The sequence below is a fragment of the Oryx dammah genome, unplaced genomic scaffold (assembly GCF_014754425.2).
Source record: "Oryx dammah isolate SB20612 unplaced genomic scaffold, SCBI_Odam_1.1 HiC_scaffold_11, whole genome shotgun sequence".
NCBI lineage: Eukaryota > Metazoa > Chordata > Mammalia > Artiodactyla > Bovidae > Oryx > Oryx dammah.
The window spans coordinates 15,613,760-15,635,293 of record NW_024070195.1 but is presented as its reverse complement, the minus strand read 5'-3'; the positions used below and the strand labels follow the sequence as shown (position 1 = coordinate 15,635,293).

At 43.5% G+C, this 21,534-nt stretch overlaps 1 long non-coding RNA gene across 1 annotated transcript in view; it reads right to left on the bottom strand.

Moving 5' to 3' along the window:
* LOC120870293 overlaps positions 1 to 17,628 on the bottom strand; it is a 179,567-nt gene extending 161,939 nt beyond the window's left edge. The window contains exons 1-2 of the long non-coding RNA XR_005722765.1: positions 17,387 to 17,628; positions 15,472 to 15,720 (exon numbers count right to left, since the gene is read on the bottom strand). This is a non-coding gene — a long non-coding RNA (uncharacterized LOC120870293). The remainder of the gene's footprint in view (positions 1 to 15,471; positions 15,721 to 17,386) is intronic.
* Between the last annotated feature and the right edge of the window lie 3,906 nt (positions 17,629 to 21,534).

The following is a 21,534-nucleotide window of genomic DNA, read 5'->3' as shown; positions in this document are numbered from 1 at the left end:
TTTTTCCAGAATTCAAAGGGGATCAGAATCCAGCTCAATCATTAGTGCAAGCAATAGAAATCTGACTACAAAGTCAGAACTCCAAAACAGAACCCTACTTGTCACCCACCCTTTATCATGAAGATTGTTTTACTTAGAATTAGTGATTACATGGAAATAAAGGTATTTAGTTTATGGAAAAATTCCTAGGAGTACCAGGGGAAATTTTACATATTTACATCACTTAAAGCTAGACAAAAAAGTGTTTGACCAAGCTTAGACAATCTTTGGTAGAATCTTTAAAGAAATTTTAGCTATTATCTCCGGTGATCTCTTTTTTCACCCTTCCTCAAAGCAAGGTAAACAAAAAATGGCTTAGTACATTTTTCTATCATAAATTCCATATTCCCAAAATGCATGAGATCAGTAAAATAGAGAGGGCAAAGTAGGCCTTATGAAGATCTATCGTAATTAATTCTGTACCATGACCACCTTCTCTCACTAGATTTTAGCTCAATATTGTATACGTTTCATGGAAATGCATTCATGGACTCTCCAAATTTAGTTCAAGAGCTCAAGAAAGTCAACTAAGGGTCTCCCAAGTTTTCTTATCTATAAATGCCAGCCTTGTATTTTCTTGGCATCTAGGCCCTCTGTATAGGAGCTACCTGGAGCAGCCCATGTTGAACCAATTTAAACAATGCCAATTATTTTATATTCATCAAATAATCACATCAAGTTCTTGCCAAAATGGGGAAGTGACTTTGAAAACCAAAAATATTATGAAAAGATGAGAATATACAGGGAAGAAATCACCCATTTTTCTCCTGGAGTTTTGTGTGCAAAAGAAAACACTAAATAAGAACTAATTCCAGATAACAATGAGTATTCAGGGCTTCATCATTAGTGTTAGATCCTCAGTCGTGTCTGATTCTTTGCAATCCCATGGACTGCAGCCCGCCAGGTTCCTCTGTCCACAGGATTTCCTAGGCAAGAATACTGGAGGGAGTTGCCATTCCCTTCTCCAAGGCATCTTCCTTATCCAGGAATCAAATCCCGGTCTCCCACACTGCAGGTGATTCCTTACCACCTGAGCCACCAGGGAAGCCCCAATGCTACACCTTAAGATAAGAATTATACCGTTTTACAAAAGAGGAAGTTGAGGCTTAACAGAAGATAAGTAACTTGCTCCACTGTAACACAGGAGAAAATCTGAATCTCAGACCAATGGAAGCTTGGCCATGGATGGACCCCAAAATTTAGAGGGTATTACCATATTTTACACAATCTCTAAATGATGACTTTTTAATTTTGTAAATTTTGTTTCAGTTGTATAGCTGATACAATTTTTATATCAGTTCATTGACAGGCCTGTACATGTGTCCCACTCAATAGCTTATAAAATCCAAATTTTACATCTAGTTAGCAAGAATAATTACTTAAAATAGGAGTCTCCAGATGGTATAAACATGCGCTATCCAATATGGTAGCCACTAGCCATATGTAGCTTTTAAGCACTTGAAATAAGGCAAAGCCAATTTGAGATGTACTGTTAAGTACAAACATATAGGACTTCAAAAACTAGAGAAGGTAAACTATTTCATTAATAACTTTTATTTTGATTACATGTTGAATTATATCTGAGTTAAAAATATAGTACCAAAAATAATTTCATTTGTTTCTTTTTCCTTTTTTAACAGAGCTATTAGAAAATTTAAAATTACACACTTTTGTGGCTCACATTATATCTCTCTTGGACAACAGTGGATAAACTAAGCATACTCTTCTATTCTCATCTTCAGCACAAGATAAATCACAAAGTTGAAATGTGAGTCCTGGATACCGAATTTGCTAGTTAAAGTTTGCTACACCAAAACATGTGGGTTGTAATCATTATTCAATCATTAATTCATTCCATTCAATAATTATTTATTGAGTGACTGCTCCATCACAGGCAAAACAAGAAAAAGTCTAGGGAATTTTGTAAGGAACATTTTAGGCAAGGTCCCAGTAACACCACTTAATACTTCCGTGATAAGGCTGTAGCTACCAGGAGTAAAAACTAAATGGCATATTCAGAGCATATCAAAATAAGGCAGATTGGGAAGAAAATGGTGCCAACAACAATGCAAGGATTTCATTCATTGGACATGTGGAGGGCTGATTGAAAGCTAAAACTGTCTGACACCAACTTCAAGCTTAATCAGAAGATAGAGTAATCATGCAAATTCACATTCAATTCAAGGGGGGGACAAGATCTCTTTCAAATCAAATCCTAGCTTCAACCCTGTGCACAGCCGTGAAAGTGAAAGTGAAAGCCGCTCAGTCATGTCCAATTCTTGGCAGCCCCATGGACTGTATAGTCCATGGAATTCTTCAGGCCAGAATACGGGAGTGGGTAGCCTTCCCTTCTTGATTCCTAGGATCAAACCCAGGTCTCCTCCATTGCGGGTGGATTCTTTACCAGTTGAACCACCAGGGAAGCCAGCATGCACAGCTGTGGATGGAGATTAACAACATTCCACTGTAGCCATACTACTGTAATTATCTGCTAGACTTTCTTACTAAAATCAACGAAAGTGACCAAATCTTGTAGTCTAGGGGTGTATTAACATTTCTACACAGCATCAGGCAATGATACAAGGGTTTTTAAAAAACGAATCTCACAGTAAATATGTAAAGAAACCACTCCCTACACTCTACATATCAACAAAAGCAAAATTAACATATTTCACAATGCTACATGGTAGGTGATGTGCCTTTCCTTTGCAATCAGTTTAACAAAATCGGTTAAATGTCTTAACAATTTATTTTAACTATTACATGGCTTTAAATGTAACTGAGATCCTAGAGGAATGGTCTTCGAGGAGACCTTCTTTCCCTACAGAAGAAAATTAAAGAAATGTCATAATACAGGGAGAATATAATATAGAATAATGTGTACCACCAGGTTGTCTACTGAGTCAAGACTCCAAATTCTTTTCTACAGCTTCCCTATATGTAAAAACAAACTGTTTCTATTTCCCAAAGAACATGATCTTGCAGTGCCCATTCTGCTAAAGTCCTGGTAAATATACTAAGCATTCTGCTTGAATAAGAACTAAGCTCATAGTTTCAAAATGACATTTCATGGAAGATTTGAGCAGAAGACATTTTGCATTAGAACCAGAAATCCCAGAACACTGTCATTTAGATACTGTCAGTACAAAAGAAGAGAAATTCAGCACTAAAGTGATATCTAATTAAGATGTCAAATCTTTGCCTGGAATGACTCGCTTTTCCTGTTCTGCTAGATGAAGTCTTCTCAGTGGTATTATTAATATTCCAGCATAGCAAAGGAAGTGCTACATTAAAAGGCAGTGTACCTCCAAACTTTAAGATGCAATAAACTCATAAGAGACTAAGCCTTGGGGGTATTAATTTCTTCTTTTGCAAATGAATAACCGGATCTAGCTGGTCTCACTTCTCTTCCAATAAAATTTTAAATACTAGTCTGAGGCTCTGAATGGCTGAACCAGTGATCAGTTAGTTCAAGTGCTTGAGTATTTGAAGGCTTATTACGGGCAGAACTCTGAATGCTGAGAGGAAGTCCATTACAGAGAAGACACCGCCTGGCCCTCAGAGAGTTTACAACCTTTATTAGTGTCCTAGAGCAACTGTAATCAATTATTACAAACTCCAAGGCTTAAAACCACAGAAATTTTATTCTCTCACAATTCTGGAGGCCACATGTCTAAAATCAAGTTGTTGACAACTGCCCTTTGGAGGCTTGTGAGGGGTGGGGAGTCTATTCCTCGTCTCTTCTAGCTTGCGGTGGCCACTGGCATTTTGTGGAATGTGGCTATACCACTCTAATCTCTGTCATCAAACTTTTCTTTAACTACTAAATGTATTCATTTTTTTTATCAAGTAAAAGTCAGTTATATCCACAGAAGTAAAAGCAGAGTCTTGAAGAGATATTTGTATACCTATGTTTTAGCAGTACTATTCACAATAGCCAAAAAATAGAAGCAGCCTAGTGTCCAGACCGAGGCGACTTAGCAGCAGCAGCAGCAGCATATTACCCTACGGGGAAGGCGATGGCACCCCACTCCAGTACTCTTGTCTGGAAAATCCCATGGACGGAGGAGCCTGGTAGGCTGCAGTCCGTGGGGTCTCCAAGAGTCGGACACAACTGAGCGACTTCACTTTGGCTTTTCACTTTCCTGCATTGGAGAAGGAAATGGCAACCCACTCCAGTGTTCTTGCCTTGAGAATCCCAAGGACGGGGGAGCCTGGTGGGCTGCTGTCTATGGGGTCACACAGAGTTGGACACGACTGAAGTGACTTAGCAGTGTCCAGACAGCTGACAAATGGATAAAAAAAACTGTGGCAATGCATACAATGGAATATTATTCACCCTCAAAAATGGACGACATTTTGACACATGCTACAACATGGTAGAACCTTGAGGACACAATGGTAAATAAAGCAGTCACAAAAAGACACATGCTGAAGTATTCCACTTACACAAAGCACCTAGAATGATCAAATTCATTATGCCACCAATCTTCACATCGCTTTCTGCTCTGCTCTGTGGGGATGACCTCTGCCTCTTTCTTAGAAGGACACTGATGATTAGATTTAGGGTCACCCAGATAACCCACAACAGTCACCCCACATCAAGATCCTTAACCACACTGGCAAAGACCATTTTCTTTAGGTGGTAATGCTTGAAAAAGATCAGGGCCTGATCTTTTTGGGAAGCAGGGTTACCAGCCATCAAATTGAAATGTCTAAAAATGAAGCAAAGCAATTAGGTGCTACAACTGAGTGGTAATAACATATCTTCTGCCTGAGTTAGGGAACGCAGTCCACGAAGGGTTCCTTTCAGCCCAATAATCTTTATCATTCTGGTTGCTTTTCCGGTCTCTTGTTTACTACACCATCTTTATTTTACTGACTTTCTTCACGTTTTTTCGTCCCACCCCACTATAATCTGGTACACTGTTTTTGTTTTTATTGTTGTGTTGGTCGCGGGTCTCATCTTTTCACAGCTGTAGTAAGCAACTTCCTCTTTTCTGACCCAAGAGACACAGAAAAGTTTCTGCCCCAAATTATTACACTCCAGGACACACCACATTGCCTGAAATCCCTCACTTCTCTTCTCTGAACTAAAGCCCACCATTTAAATTTAAATATTATTTTGTAGTGATTACACATTAAATCAGGAGTTTACTGAGTCTTCATGAAAGAAACCTTCAGGTTCATTACTTCTGAAATATACATTTGTCAAAACATTAGTTCTGTGGAGTTCTGTTAATAAAGGTTCTGGGAGTTTAAAAAACATATACAGGCAAACAAACAAAATCTAAAAACCAGAGAGACCATGATTCCAAATTCAAAAAAGTAAAACTCTAACCACTGGACATCTCGGAGCGTTTAGAGGACCTGCTGAGCCTCCAAAAGGGCTGCACAATGTGTCGAGTTCCCCAACATACTCAGACACTGATGTCCTTTCTCCTCTTAAGCTACATGATGGTAGGAACCATGTCCATTTTTGCTCAACTTTGTGTCTCCAGCCTCTAGTCCAGTCCTTACATGTGGCTGCATAGTGACAAGACAGATGGATGGATGGATGGGTGGGTAAGTGGATGGAATAACCTCTTGAGAGACTCAATGGTTCTGGATGATCAAGAAAAGACAAGAGGACAAAGAGGAGGAAGGAGAGAAAATGACAAAGGAAGAAAAGGGGATTGAAGACTTTCCTGGTGGTGCAGTGGATAAGAGTCCACCTGAAAATAGGGGACACAGGTTCGATTCCAGGTCTGGGAAGATTCCACATGCAGAGCAATTAAGCCTGTGCACCACACAGACACCCTAGAGCCTGTGATCTGGAACCACTGAGCCCATGTGCTAAAACTGCTGAAGCCGACGCACCTAGAGCCTGTGCTCCCCAACAAGAGAAGCCACCGCAATGTGAAGCCTAAGACCCACGACAAAGAGTAGCTTCTGCCTACCGCAACTAAAAAATCCCTTGCAAAAGCAATTAAGACCCAGCACAGCCAAAAATAAGTAAATGCAAAAAAAGGAAAGGTGATTGAAAGAATGGGAACTGCAGACAGTAGCAGTCAAATCTCCACTGCATGACAATTTTGCTTAAAGCTGGTTTCAATCATGGAGTTGATATTAAAGTACATTTACAGATCCTTTATGCTACGTCTTGGTTGGAGAGGCAGTGTGTGGACTGAATGTTTGTGTCTCTCCCTAAACTCATACACTGAAACCCTAATCTCCAGTGTGATGGTATTTGGAGGGGAGGCCTTTGGGACGTAATTGGGTTTGAATGAGGCCATGAGGATGGAGGCTGAGGATGAGATTGCTGCTGTTAAAAGGGGATAAAGAGACCAGAGACCTCTCTCCATCAAGTGAGGATACAGCAAGAAGGCAGCCATCAGCAAAACAGGAAGAGGGCCCTCACCAGACACCAGACCTGCTCACACCTTGGTCTTGGATTGCCAGCCTCCAGAACTGGGAGAAATAAACATCTGTCTTAAAGCCACAGAGTCTGCAGTATTTCGTTGTAGTAGCCCAGGCTAAAAGACAACCACATGGCACAGTGTCTGCAATCAGAGACACCTGGGTCCAATACCCAGCTCTGCCCTTAACACCATCCATTCCCTCCCTTGCAAAATATGGCTAACAGTGTCTAATTCATGGGGTGGTTGACAGCTTTAGAGATCATTTCCCTGAAGACTAAGGATCTAGGAATCTCTGAAGAGTTCCTTTTACTATATACTTTTATCATCCAAGAGTTCTGCAAAGTGCTTTGTATAAGCACATGACTTAGAAATATTATTTAATTGATGTAATTAGTTTCTTTCCTTCCTTTCTTCCCTTTATCCTTTGGTTTCAACTAGGTAAAATACAGTCACATAGTTCAAAATTCAAATGATATCCAAGAATATACCATGAAAATTCTCCCTCTTCCACTGGACCCAGGCATTCAGCCCCTTCCTAAAGCATCCAATTTTACCTCAGGAGACTTTCAGTCAACAGATATCTGTAAATTAGGCTAATTCTGAGTTGTTTTAAGCAACTCAAAACAAAATGCCCTACTGCTATTCAGGATTCCAGAAGGTCTCCCACTAAGGTAACTTGTTTCAGGTAGCTTGCTACTAGCTGAATTCCTTATGTGGGTTAATCAATAGGCTTGTTAATAAAGAACGACACCCTATAGTCCTCACCCATCACCAAAGACTCAGAAACCTTTGACCTAAAAGTGATACTTAGCACAGCTTAATTCTTTTTAGATGACTGAGAAGCTCTGTACTTCACCAGTCATTTTCAACATCTGAGTCAAAGTAATGTCCTAGAAAAGAACAGAAATGATAGCAAATGGAGAGTTCTGATTTTGGAAATATACTAGATTACTTTTTTAGCAACATATTAGGATCCAATATTATTCCATAAGAACAGGAGGCAGAATCTCAGATCACCGGTGTGAGCCAGGAGCCACCAAAATTGACCAGTTCTGAGGACTGAGGTCTAAAGAAGGTGAAAACCAACAACAAAAAGAAATAGCAAAGGACTTCCCTGGTGGCCCAGTGGCTTAGACTCCGCACTCCCAATGCAGGGAGCCCGGGTTCAATCCCTGGTCAGGAAACTAGATCCCACATGCTGCAACTAAGACCCAGAGCAGCCAAATAAATAAATAAACATAAACATATAAATATTTTTTAAAAGAAGCAGTAGCAGGATATGACCAGACAGAGTTAAGGTCAATGACTTAAACAACTGAGAAGCACAAATGGCTAGGATAAGCAAAGATAAACTATTTGAATCTGTGCTGTAAGTCATGGAATTTGCATAGCAAGCTGAATCAGTAGGTAAATAAGAATTAAACTGATGCAAAGCCAGGAGTCATAAAATAAGACAGGAATTACAAGATGCCCAGACTAAGTTCCTTTTCTGGACACCTAGATCCCCTCCTATGTTTCAAAGATGATCTGGATACCAAGCCAGAGTTAGCCAAACCCATTCCTAGCTTCAGAAACCTCAGCACACACAAAGGCTGGGAACTCAGGAGGCCACCCCACTCAACAAGGATATGGCAACAGAGTAATAAGAACATGATCCTTCTTGCTCTTGTTATCCTGCTTGAATCTCAAATACACTCTTACAGCCATTTAGTTAGAAACCTACACAGTCTGTTCAGGTATACTAGTTTAATCATAACAGTCAAATGAGAATTTTGAATTTGGCTGCAGAGTCGGGCAGAATTCAACAGAAATTTTTGGAGAAAAACATTCCATGAACTTTCACCCAAATTCCCACACTGAGACAAATGCTGAAAATGTATTACGACAGAAGCAGTGTTTATTTATCCAAAGACAGGATAACAAGTGCCTTTCTTTTTTTTTAGTTTTTTGATTCTACTCATCTGCAAAACACAAAAGAAGCTGAAAGCATAGGCTAGGGATTTTTTGTCACATTACCATCTCTTTATTATAATCACTGAGTCAAATACAGTAGGCTGTATTTCAGCAGGGTTGTCACGTAACTAACTGTGCCAAGCCCCAAAGGATCCGACACTCTATACTAACTCACCATTAGGAACTCGCATCCTTGATGGGCTAGAGCAGTACATGATTCTTCCAGGGGAAGAGGGCAGACAGGAAGGAACAGCTCTCCAGAATGTCAATTTGAAGGTGAAAGTGAAAGTCGCTCAGTCGTCTCTCTTTGTGACCCCATGGATATACAGTGCATGGAATTCTCCAGGCCAGAATACTGGAGTGGGTAGCCTTTCCCTTCTCCAGGGGATCTTCCCAACCCAGGGATCAAACCTAGGTGGTGGCTAAATAGAACTTGACAGGAAACTGCCAACTTGGAAACATGCGGTCGACTCACAAAGTAAGAGCCAAGAAGTGCCCACATTTGGGTGTTCAGAGCTTGGGGACAACTTCTTTCTTCTACATCTTCCCCACATCCCACTGAAAGAACTGAAAGGGACTCAGTTATGTACTCAGTCTCCCCATAATATCTAGGGTTCATCCTTCTGTCCAAACAGGAGCTATGAAGACGTAGGCCCAGACCAAATTGAACGCCAGGGACACAAAATGAGAGCCACAAAGTGTAGGCACTGGAACTTCTGGTGTGGAGTGTCGAGGGAAGTTCAAGTTCTCTTCCTTCTTCTAGTACTGAAAAGCCCCTGCTTTTCAGGAAGTCTCCTGATTAAAGAACCTATAGGCTTTTCCTCCAATTGCAACCCAAAGTTTCACATCTGTCTTTCTGTCCCTAGTCTTCTTATGCCACTAAATGTATAACTGTGTATAAACCAAATTTTACCAAACTCGAGACTCTCAACTCATTTAATATATTCCTCAATGTCTAATCCATCACATCCATAAAGCTTTCCATCCATTCATCTTTACAATTTGAAAATCTGAACAAGAGGCCAGCATATACTTATGCTCAGTGTTTAATGGTGACATTTAAACATAAGTACAATAAAATATAAAAACTGTATACTGCTGCCGCTCAGAAAAGATACCCACACCATCAAAAGGTCAAGTTCAAACAGGCCAAGACCAAGGGAAAGGAAACAAAGCCTCTCTAGCTTGGCCAACTTCCGCTCTAGACTTTTAGAGAAGTCTCATTCTCCCTATTGAAGCTGTAAGACCCAGAAGGCTAAGACCAATCCTAGGACAACGGGAAAGAGGCATGGACCTGGTCACTGAGGCCGACTTCAAGGACACCAAGAAGAACCCCTGGAGCCTCAGAACAGTCCGGAACAGCTGCTCGCCAAACTAGACAGCCCAGAACAGAAGCTAGATCTATGGATAAAGAGTATGTCCTTACATGGATGGTCCTCCCGAGTAGCTCAGATGGGAAAGAATCTGGCTGCAATCCAGAAGACCCAGGTTTGATCCCTGGGTCAGGAAGATCCCCTGGAGAAGGGAATGACAGCCCACTCTAGGCACCAGAGTTTCTTCAGTAATATAGGATTCACGTGCACATTTAATTTGAAAGAATAGAATTTTGAAGATATGCATTTAGGCGGGGATACAAACTTCAATCTATAGCATGAATATGTTGAAACCTAAAAACATCAGAATTACAGTATTTGAAGGTGGGGGTCTTTGGGTGATGATCAGGTCATGAGAGTAGAGCCCTCGTGAATGGGATTAATGTCTTTATAAAGAGCTCCCCGTCCCCTTGCCTCTTCCACCACGTGAGGACAAGGAAGAAGACAGACTCTTTGAACCAGGAGGCCAGCCCTCACCAGACATGGCACCTTGGTCTTGGACTGCTTAGCCTCCAGGACTGTCGCAAATAAATTTCTGCTTATATCCCACCTAGTCTACGATACTTGGTTAGAGCAGCCTGAATGACAAAGAATGCATTTGTGGTGATGTATATATATGTTCCAACAGTTCTAACTAGGTTGCATATTGCTATCTTATGTGACATGAGATATATTTAAGATGGCACCTAGTTGCTGTTTTATTAAAACCATATTTCAATCCAAGCTTGAACCAGCACTTGCCATCATTCCAGCCTGTCTCTCCTCCACTCTCTTTTATGTTCAGCATGAATCAAATGGCGTAAGCACCCCAAAGACATTCCAGTTAACACCCCATGTCTCATCCCTCCACATTTTTCCACATTCACTCCAAGCCTTTGTTCTTCCCTTTGACTCTGTGTTAAAATGCTAGGCATCTTTTAAGTCCCAACTTGGAAAAGTCTTCCTTGATTCCAAAAGACACTCGCTGCCCTGATTTAATCCTATACCATGTATATAGCACTATTACCAGCGTTTTTATGTTTGTTTGTTTTTTACTGACTGTCACCCCTATTGTGAATGGCAAAGGGTACAAAGTTAAAAAACAGTCCTATCTTATATTTGGGTGACTTTGAACAAATTAAGACTTTTGAGTCTCAATTTCTTCTTCTGTAAGATAAACATAGATATTATCATCCCATCTCTCAGACTATTATGAGACTTAACTAAGATAACATATTAAGAGCACTTTTTAAAAAATATTTATTTAGCTGCACTGATTCTTAGTTGTGGCATGCAGAATCTAGTTCTTTGACTAGGGGTCAAACCCAGGCTGCTTGCCTTGGGAGTGGGTAGTTTTAGTCACTGGACCACCAGGGAAGTCCCAGTGAGAGCATTTTATCAATTATAAAGTACTGACAATTTTTATTTAGAATAAAGAAGACTTTTTGAAAATAGGTAATGGACCACACAAATTAGGAAAAAAGAAATGATCTCTCACCGTTTATAAAAACAGCTCTAGATAAAACTACCGATGAGCATTGACCTCCCAAAACCGTAACCTGGAAGGTCTATTCTCAGCTGTCACCTTGCTCAATCCATCAGCAGCACGTGTCCCAGACAACCTTGCCTTCTTCCTGGACACACTCTCTTCACTGGGCTTCCACCACTGCTGAATCTAGCCCCAAGGCTTTCCTTTCTATACTCACTCCCTTGGTGATCTCAACCTCTCTCATGGCTTTAAACAGCATTTAACTTCTTCCAACTCACTAATGTGGATCTGTAGATTTCTTCCCCGAAAATCAAAACTGTGTATTAAACTGCCTAGATGCTTTAAAAGTACCATAATGTGTCCAAACTGAGCTCCCAGTCTCCCCCATCCCAAGTACACATTTCATCTCAGTTCATGGACACGGGATCCGTTCAGGTGCTTGGGTCAAAAATATTTCAGATGTGATGCCACTTTTTCTCCCATACTTTCTAACCAATCCACCAAAAAATTCTCCAACCAAAGTAGCTTCAGAATCCAGTCGCTTTCCCACCGCCTCTGTGCTGCTTTTATCCTCGTCCAAGTTGCCATCATCTCTCACTTAACACCTGAAATTGCTTCCTAAATGGTCTCTCTGTTTCTGCCCTACCCATCTTTGATCTTGTTGAATAAACCCATCAGAGTCACTGTGTGACATTAGTTATATCAGGTCCATCACTGGTTAAACGCCTTCAATGGTACCCTGTCTCCCTCAGTGTAAAATCACAAAGGGATTTAAGGATTCGTGTGATCTGCTCACCATACTCCTATTTCCTCTCTGACCTCACCTCCCACCACTATCCCCTTTGCTAAGCTCACTCCAGCCACCATTCCCACCTTGCTTTCCGTGGATAACCAGACGCTGGCCCTGCCTCTGCCTGGATGCTCTTCTTCCGGCTATCACGTGGATCATTCCTTCACTTCCTTTATATCATTCCTCAAATGTCACCTTCTCCATGAGGTCATTCCTGACCATCCTTTCCTCTTACTTCCCACTGCTCTTTCTCGATTTGTTTTTCTCAGTAGTAGTTGCCGTCTTTTAACGTATATTCTACTGTCACTAGTAAAAGCTCCAACAGTACCAGAATTTTTATTTCTTTTGTATCTTCAGTGCGTAGAGCAATGCCTGACACATAGATGCCATATTACTTATAAGAACGAATGAGGAAACAAATGAATGCACAAAATGGGCTTCACAAGTCCATGATACTTATATTTCTAACCACTTGTACCTTCCACAATAAAGGGCAGAAAAACCATCAAAGTTCTCAGAAATGACTGACACTTAAAAGTCAGAAAATTTGCTTCTCATTTACTTATCAGATGCCTAGTATGTGTTGCATTTATAATTCTGGAAGGCAGAGCTGAACATTAAGATTTCCCTCCTATGTAAGTTTCTTATGAGTACCTTGGCAGATTCTTCTGGTCTCAATAATTGAAATTAATCCATGTCAACAAACAGTTTTAAAAACAAAAACTATAAAATTGGATACTTAAGGTAATTAAGTATACTTGGTTCTAGCCTAAGAATTATATCACACAGAAAACTTTAAAGAATGCATGATTTTTACATGCTGTAATTACAAATTATTACATTAGTAGTTGCTATACTAATGAATATAATTTGCTGATTAAAACAGATGTTGCCCACAAAGAGAAAGTTGTGGATACATCTAGAAAAAAAAATTTTCCCATTTTAATATTGATTTATTCCATATTTTTCTTTTTAATTATTATCATTTTAAGGCAACTATCTGCTTGTAAATTACAAATGAGAAGGAGCAGTACTTTAACATTCTCACCAAAAACTTCAAAGTGTAAATGAATATAATCTTCCTCAAACTAAATAATCACTCAGGAATGGTGATGTATTTTGCTAAATTACAGATCTAGAAAATGAAAATCCAAGACTTTAAACTTCATTTCACAATGATACGCTATTCTTCGAAGCATTGTTTATACTAACTGTGAGTTTTCGATTTAAATAAAAACCATTCTATCAAAAACTAATATCAGAAAATGCACTGTGGTTCTTGATTTCCTCATCAAGAAATCACTGAACCATCACTTTATATCATAACTAAAAAGTGAACAAACAAAATTTTTTAAACTATAAGTTTACCCCTCACTGACAACATTGAAAGTAGAGAATTTGTGTAAATCAATTCTAGAAACTTGCTCTTATCTCAATTTATAGAAATTTCTGTAAGGAAAAGGAAAGGCCTCATAGTCCAAGAGGAAGTCATGACCTTCAGCAACATGCTTATACATAACAAGATTTAATAAATGTTTGTTGAAGTGAATTAATTCACGCTTACCTGGATAAAAGACTCGAATAGAACATAATTTTAGAAAAAAAAAAACCTCATCTTAACATGTGAAAGCTTCCATCCAAATTGACTTTGAATACTTCCGTGAATACTTTTGGTTAATGTGGCTTAAAACTTGCAAGACAGTCAACAAAGAAAGTTGAAAGTATCAAAACATCACCAATTCATTGTGAAAGGCAATAGTAGTAGGTTTTTTTAATATATATGTCTAAACATATTTACAGATATTTACCCCTTTGCTAAGCTTTTTCTTACACACATGGGTTTTAAAAATACATTCCCCACAACAGCAACTTCATGGGATAAGTGCTATGATCCCCACTTACAAATGAGAAAACTGAGACCTGGGAAAGCTAATGAACTGGCCCAGGTTATCAAGATGAGGATTTAAACTCGAGTCTGTTTCACTGCATTGCAAAGTCTGTTTCTAAATCTTTGAGCCCAACACTGGGTAGCCATTAGAACAGATTCAAACATATTCACTTTATAAATTTGTAGGTAAAATATTTGCTGGGAAATTTGCAGTTTAGAGCCCCTCAGAACATTCCAGCAGATAAACTTTTGCTGAAAACGTTTCAGGAAATCTGACATCTTCATACAATGCACTTTGTCGAAAGTATACTTCACAGAAATTGTAAAGCCTATTTCTTGATCTAATATTTCCTGAGCTAAACAGTTATAGGAAAATAATTGTTAGTAATACACACAAGTTTTCCACATCAGTAACTCTAGTGTTGAACAATTTAAAAATGAACTTCCCAAGAGAGGATGCTCCTTAATTATAGAAGCAATCAACAAATCATAAAATCTTAGAGCTAAAAGAGTTCTTCAAGTTTCTTTAAACCAACCCTTCATTGAATGGATGATAGACCAAAGTCCAGGCAGGTGAAGCAGTTTATCTAAGTTTCTACAACTAAATCAGAAGCTAATTATAAGATGTTTTACTTACAGCAGGATAAAAATATTTCCAATTCCCAATTATCTTTTTGACCAGACCTTATCATTTCTCAGTGACAGTAATATATCAATGATATTCTCTAATTGTAGCACTTAAAACTACCTGGAACTTGAATCATTTTGAGGATCAAATCCTAAACTTAAATAATTTCAAAGCAACCTAGCCTAAACAAAGAAAACTCTCACTTTCCATGACAAACAACTGCTGAACAAGGGAAATAAATATTGTACCAAAATACTTTTTATACTACCAACAGTATTCATGTGAACTTTGAATGGCTTTCTCACAGAGATGATCAAGAATGAGTTATAAGATGTAAAAAAAGGAATATAAGACTCTTAACGACCACCATAAAAACTTAATGTATATCATAAAGATTAAACAAATGTTCAGCCTCTGTTGGTTACCACACAGTAAAGTTTTTATTCTGATAGAACTTACTATACTTTATATAGACTCCCAGCTAGTAGGAATTAATTTCCTTCTGGCCACTTTTGTATTTTATTTACCAAAATGAAATATCAAGAGTGTCCAAAATGAATGCAAACTACAGAAGTCCTGCTACTATAGAAATGTTCACTGTGATATTTAAAAGCAAAATCAATCACAGACAGAATAGAATACCTACCTATCAGACCCATCATTGTTACATAACTTTCCTTTGTAACTATATAACCACATTCATGATAAGTGATAGCGTTGAAGGCAGTCAAATTAATAAAGTTTCCTTAGAAGTACCCAAATCATCATCCCAAATGAAAGTGAACCTACAAAAACCAGTACAAAACAAGGAACTCTAAAGTCATAAATCACTTTGAACAGGCAACAGCTCAAAATAACTAGAAAATTCTCTAAAGGTATAAGCACCAGCTCCCAAACGAAGTGCCTATAGAGTATTTAAAAGGCAACATACCTTCTTTAAGATGGAGAATTCCCAGTGTTCAATCAGTAGTAATCCACATAGGGAAGGCATCATCAAAAATCCCAACAACTTTGAAACAACTCCAAAGAAAAAAGTTTGGCAACTTTTCATTCAGGAATGACGATGTTGTAATGGTACTTCCACAGTGTTCACTGATGGAAAGATCCAGTAAGAGGACACAGCACAGAGGAGGTGGGAGCGCTTCTGATGTTTTCTAGATGCTGACCACAGTAATCACACCTATACAATCGAAATTCATTAGTGTCAGCTTTCAAGCACACTCAGTTTCTTTTTTAAAAAAAAAAAAAAGTAACTTTAGCATTAATAGATTTCTTTGACATGAAAATTCAAAACCTGCATAGTTCTGGCAGCTGAATCATTTCTAGCTGCAGGTTTTAATAATGGATACTCTCTATAAATCATAACTTTCAGAAGTTCAAATAGATTGTCTTTGGCTGTTTCCTCCAGTTATTTGATGGCAGCACAGTTTGATGGTTCATCTGTCCTGTCAAACCATAAAAGGCGGGCGATAAAGGCAAAGGGTGTGGGGTGGGGATAGGAAAGGAGAGCCGTGATACATCACCTTGGTATTTGGAACCATCTCACAAAACATACCTGAAGATAATGACCTAAATTTGCATTTTCCAGTTCAGGAGCCCTGTTCCACACATTCCTAGTATTCAAACATGGCTAGAACATGCTACCTTTGTTCACTTTCAACAAACTCTCAACTTCTGTCCCTAAATATGAACCAAGGGACGGGGCAGATAAACAACTTTTGTGGTCAAGTGCGAAAGGGCGGAAAGACATGTCCTAGAAAGTGTAGAAGTGTACTAGTGATGCAGACTTTGCCTCATCTGAGCCAGAACCAACCTAAAAACACTGTGAAGTTGACGCTACTTGAGAAACAAAGTTAGGGAGTCTCCTTGTGCCCGTAAACGCTGAGGGAGTCGCGCTGCGTCTCCACCCCGCAGAAGCTCCAACAGCCTTCCCTCTTTTGGGCGGGCGTGGCAGACAGAAACAAAAGGTTAAAACACAAAAGGCGGGGCGGGCCGCTGGGTCTGCGGAGCTTCTGGCGCTCGCGGTCCCCTTTCTATTCAAACACATTAAATTGGGGCGGGTGGGGGGCCGCGAGAAGTGAGAGAGGTGATGCTGGATGGCCAGGACCGCATAGGTTATCCTGGGTGGGTCGTGAAACTGAAAGGGGCGGACGGGATGGCGGACTCCTAACTAGTGGTCCAGGCCCATCCCTGCATCCCTGCATCTCTGACAAGTCGAGAACCTGTGGCTTCTTCCTCCTCCCTACCTTGCCCCCAAAGAAAACTTTCTCAACTCTTACCAGCTCGCTCTAATCCCCTGGACCACAAACACAAGGTCCCATCCCCTACCAGTCACACCTCTTCTGCGTTCTATTGTTGTAGCTTTGGGTATGGTGCGTAGGAATCGGCACAGCGCTCCGCAGACAGTTAAGTTATAAAAACGCTGAGAGAAGGGCCCCCCGCTTCCCGATCTCTTGCCTTCGCAGGACCAAAGTCAGAGCTGGGGTGGGGGTGAGACCCGGCACAACCCCAACCATCGCGGCATGCTTCCCTCGGGTCTGTGCGCAGCTGGGAGATAGGCGAGGCAATGCCCCCCTCGAGACACCCTTCCCCCATTTCCCCAGCGCCTCATATAAAGAGGCACTTAAGAGAAATGCCCGCCTGGCTCTTGCCTATGAGAAATAAACAAATAAAACAATCTGTGCAAGTTCCTTAAGGAACAAAAGAGTAGGGACCCGGGGGTTGGGGGAAAGGATATACAACTTGGCCAAACTTCGCCACCGGATGGCTCCTCCGTCCTCCCAAGGGCGGGGAAGCCGGGAGCATCGCGGGGGAGAGAGGTAAATAAGACCACAGTCCCCACTCACCTTCTTCCCCACTTGGTCGCACTTTGAAGAGACACTTCCCTTGTCGCGGTCCTCGAGGCGCTCGGACACTTTTGTGCGGCCTGACAGCGGAGAAAGTCGCGGCGGCAAAGTTGCGAGAGGGAGATACCCGCGCGTCCGGGGGAGAGGGGCGGAGAGAGAGTTCATCAGAGTTCCCCCTTTTGTTCCAAGCCCCGGAGCAGACAAAGAGGCGGCGAGCGGCGGCAGGTTTCTCCTCTCACCCCTTCTTCCTCTCTCCCTCCCCTCCGCTCCCCGCCCCCTCCCTCTCCCCGCATCTCCCGCCCGGCTCGGAAACCTAGGAGGCGAGCCGGGGCGGCTCCGGCCGCAGCTCGTGGCAACTCTGCCCCGACCCTCTCCGCCCACCAGCTCGCTCGAAACTTTCCCCGGGAGATGCCCGTCTGGGCCCCTCCACACCCACCTCCCTTTTACTGACTCCCAGTCTAACGCGCTCAAGTCTACCGGGAGGGGGGAGAGAGAGAGAGGAATCTCCAAAATCATTGTTTCCGGGAGATGCACCTCTTTGTTTGCACTTTCCCTGCCAATCAATGTGAGCAATCCACTTTAGCATCGAGTTTCTTGTCAGTTTCCCCTCATCCCGAGAGAGACCAGATGAGACCGGTAAAGGGGTCCACCCCAGAAGATCCAGGCGCTTAGACAACTAGAGGTGGGCTGCGCCCTGGGTTCTCCATCCTGGCTCCTCCACGGGGATCACCCCCTCCACCCGGCACACCAAAAGAACTCAAAGGGGCATCAAGAAGTGTTAGAAAAGTCTGCTCCCCCACTCCACCCCCCGCCCACCCCCACCCATTCTGTCCCTTGGGAACTGCCTCTAATCCCGAGGAGGAAGCCCAGCTCAGGGGCCCACCGAGACCTCCACCCCTCGGGGCTACCTGTTGCTGCAGGCGCTGCGCGACTTGGTCCAGGGGCGCCGAGGACAGATTCCCACCTCGAGCATCGCGCCCACCCCTCAGGCCCCAAACTTCTCCGAAGCACAGACCGCGCAGGCAAGGCTCTCCGGGTGGCCGCGCTCCCTCTGATCCTGGAGCCAGACCCTCCTCACCGGTTCCCTTCTCTGCACCACTGCCTTGCCCTCGCTCCAAAAATCGGACTCAGGATCCCTGGCTGCCTCCCCGACCTCTACTCCCTGGCAACTCCAAGCATCCCGTCTTTCCGCCTCCTCCCCCACTGCCTTGCCCGGGCAGATCGGGTGTTCCGGACCAAGAACAGCTCCGGACCCTCCTCCAGATCCTTTACCAGTGTTTCCCCGACCGTCTGTACTGGGGACCCCCATCCTCACGTCCCCTATCCTTAGACGCTCATCCCAACTGCGGGCCACAGTACTGGCGCTCGGAGTGACTCAGAGTAGCGCTCATTTTCCTTCAGGATCTTACTAGAATTGAAGGGAAGGGAACCCGGAGGTTGGGGGTAATGTGAGAGAATGGGGGCCCACAATGGAAAGCAGTTTCTAGGGCAAAAAAAAAAAAAATCAACATTCCAAAGCAAACATCCACCTTTCAGGAGGTACTCGGCCCATCGCGCACCGTCGCCCCCATCCCTCCTCCTTCTCCATCCCAGACTTGAGGGTCTTTGGGTTGATGCAGTTTGGGGGGTGGGGTGGGTAAAGGGATGAGGCAGAAGGAGGCCTGTAAACTTGGGACCAAGGTCGGGAGCTGGGTGGGGGGTGGGGGATGCCTGAAGGAGGAGATGGGGGAGGGAACGAAGAGCCCCCGCCGAGCCCGGAATGTCGCGGCGGACAGTCCTGGTCCTCCCCCGGCGACTCCTCGCCAGGTCTCTCCCCCGGAGCGGAACAAAGACTCCGCGAGGAGCGCGTCTGTTCTCGCCTCCCCGCGCCCGCACCCCGCCCTCCGCCTCGCTCGCTGGAGCCCACGCCGCCCTCGGAAACTTTGCAACCAACTTCCCCCCAGAGTTAGCGCGCGCGGCGCGGGGAACAGAAGAAGAAATAGGGACAATCGCACGCGGGGACCAGAGATGCCCCTTGTCTTCGTCCCCTCCCGGACGCGGAGGACCACTCCTGGCGCCGCCGGTCCCGGCCAGCGCGCGGGGCGACCCGCGGTGCCAGGGCGAGAAGCACACACGTTTTCGCCGCTCCCTTAAGGGAGCTTCTTTAGTTTAGGCGCCTGCGGGGCTGGGTCGTGAGGTCGAGGGAAGAGGTGACAAACAAGAGATGCGGGCGGAGGGCCGCGGCTCGGACCTGCGGCGGGAGGCCAGGGAGCGGGAGCGAGCGCCAGTGTGGCCGCGCCCGTCGGGCCAGCTGCCGGCGCGCCCCGTCCCGCCCGCCGAGCTCGGCCCGCGGCCGCGAGGCCGCACGGTCACGGCCCCGGGGCCCGCCCGGCCCGCCTTCTTGCACGTCGCCCGCTCACCTGCCCGGAGCCCGGACACCTGCGCCGCCTTTTCCCGGAGCCTCAGGTCTCCAGGGCGGCCGTTCGCCTACTGGAAACTCAGAAGCTTCATCTGAGGTTAGGGATGTTCAACGCACCACGACCAACCACAGGAGAAAACAGCCCCCACCCACTCCTGTCTGGCACATTTTCCTCTTTGTCTAATTATGATGACTTCCAGAATTCTCTTTTTAGGAGAAGTCTACCCACCACCCACCTGCATCGCGCGACAAACCCTTACTTTCCGCTATCTTCAGGGATCGGCTTGGAAAAGAACGAAAAAGTCAGTACTTCGAAACAATTCAGTTCTGCTGCCTCACGAAAGTACTCATGGGGTAACTTGAAGAGCTGCTGACTTCTAAATCATAACTGTCATAGCAGATTAATGGAATCTATTGAAACACTACCAAATCTTAAAAAAAAAAAAAATGTACTGTTTGTTTCTCTCTTTTCTCAAGGGAAGGGCCATTTGCCAGGTGAACAGTCAATGTGGCTTCAAGAAGGCTTTCTCCCAGCTTTATGGAACACCCTCACCCGGGCTGTTGGAGGTCTCTCTCTTTCCCAGCCTGCTGCCGCCGGACTAAGTGATTTCCTCTCAAGTATCTTGGTCCTTTACTAGTCAGAGCTCTGCCACCTCCATTCGTGGGCTGCTCTCAGTATGATACTAGTCACTGCTACCTTTGAAAAGGATGCCATCCTTTCTCAGACAGCACCATATTACTATTATCGTTAAATTAATTAAAATCTAGGCTCAAAAGTGGATGCGTCCATGCATACATGCTCAGTCACTTCCGTCGTGTCCGACTCTTTGGGACCCTATGGACTGTAGCCCGACAGGCTCCTCTGTCCATGGGATGCTCCAGGCAAGAATACTGGAGTGGGTTGCCATGCCCTCCTCCAGGGGACCTTCCCAACCCAGAGATCAAACCCATGTCAGCTGCACTGCAGGCAGATCCTTTACCACTGAGCCACCAGGAAAGCCCCAGGCTCAGAGGTGGATAGACCAGAACAAATGGGCTTAGAAACCCAAGTATCTTCTCTGAACTGACAATGTAGGTGCTCCACTTGGGACTCCACACCTGCCATTCCTACAGCAGGCTGACCACAGCTTCTACCCTGTGTCTCCCTATTCTGCCTCCCTGTTCAAGGGATTTCTTGAACAGAAGACTCCACTTGGCCAGTGCAGGGCGCAGGCTAGAAGCGCCAGGCAGATGATGCCCTTCAGAGAAGGGCTCAACAAGAGCAGCGGATGAAAGTGAGTTTAAAACTACCCCAGGTTCCCCACCTGGAGGTAGGACTAGACTTACTAAGCTGTGTTCTACACTGTCTCCCCCGGGTCCCCAGCTTGGGCCTCAGTTAACCACAGCATTAACTCCCTTTCTAAGGAGCCCTATGTTGGCTATCTTCCTTACCTACCTTCGGGCACCTCTAGTGCTTTCTGCCATTGCATCCCAAACAGGCCACAGTACTTGCCCTTGAATCCTGGTCTCAAAGTCAGCTTCTGCAGGAGCTAAACCTAAGACACCTCTCAGACATGTGCTTCTTAAGGGGAGGAATCCACTGTCCTCAGAGAACAGAGCTACAAAATGAGACTTTCCCCTGGCAAAGAGGCCATCTGCACAATGAAAAGTATTTATTCTAGTTTATTTTCTAAGTAACAGTCTACAATTATATATTTTGCTAAATAAAGTATAGGATCATATCTCTTGTGTGAAATTCTTGTACATATTC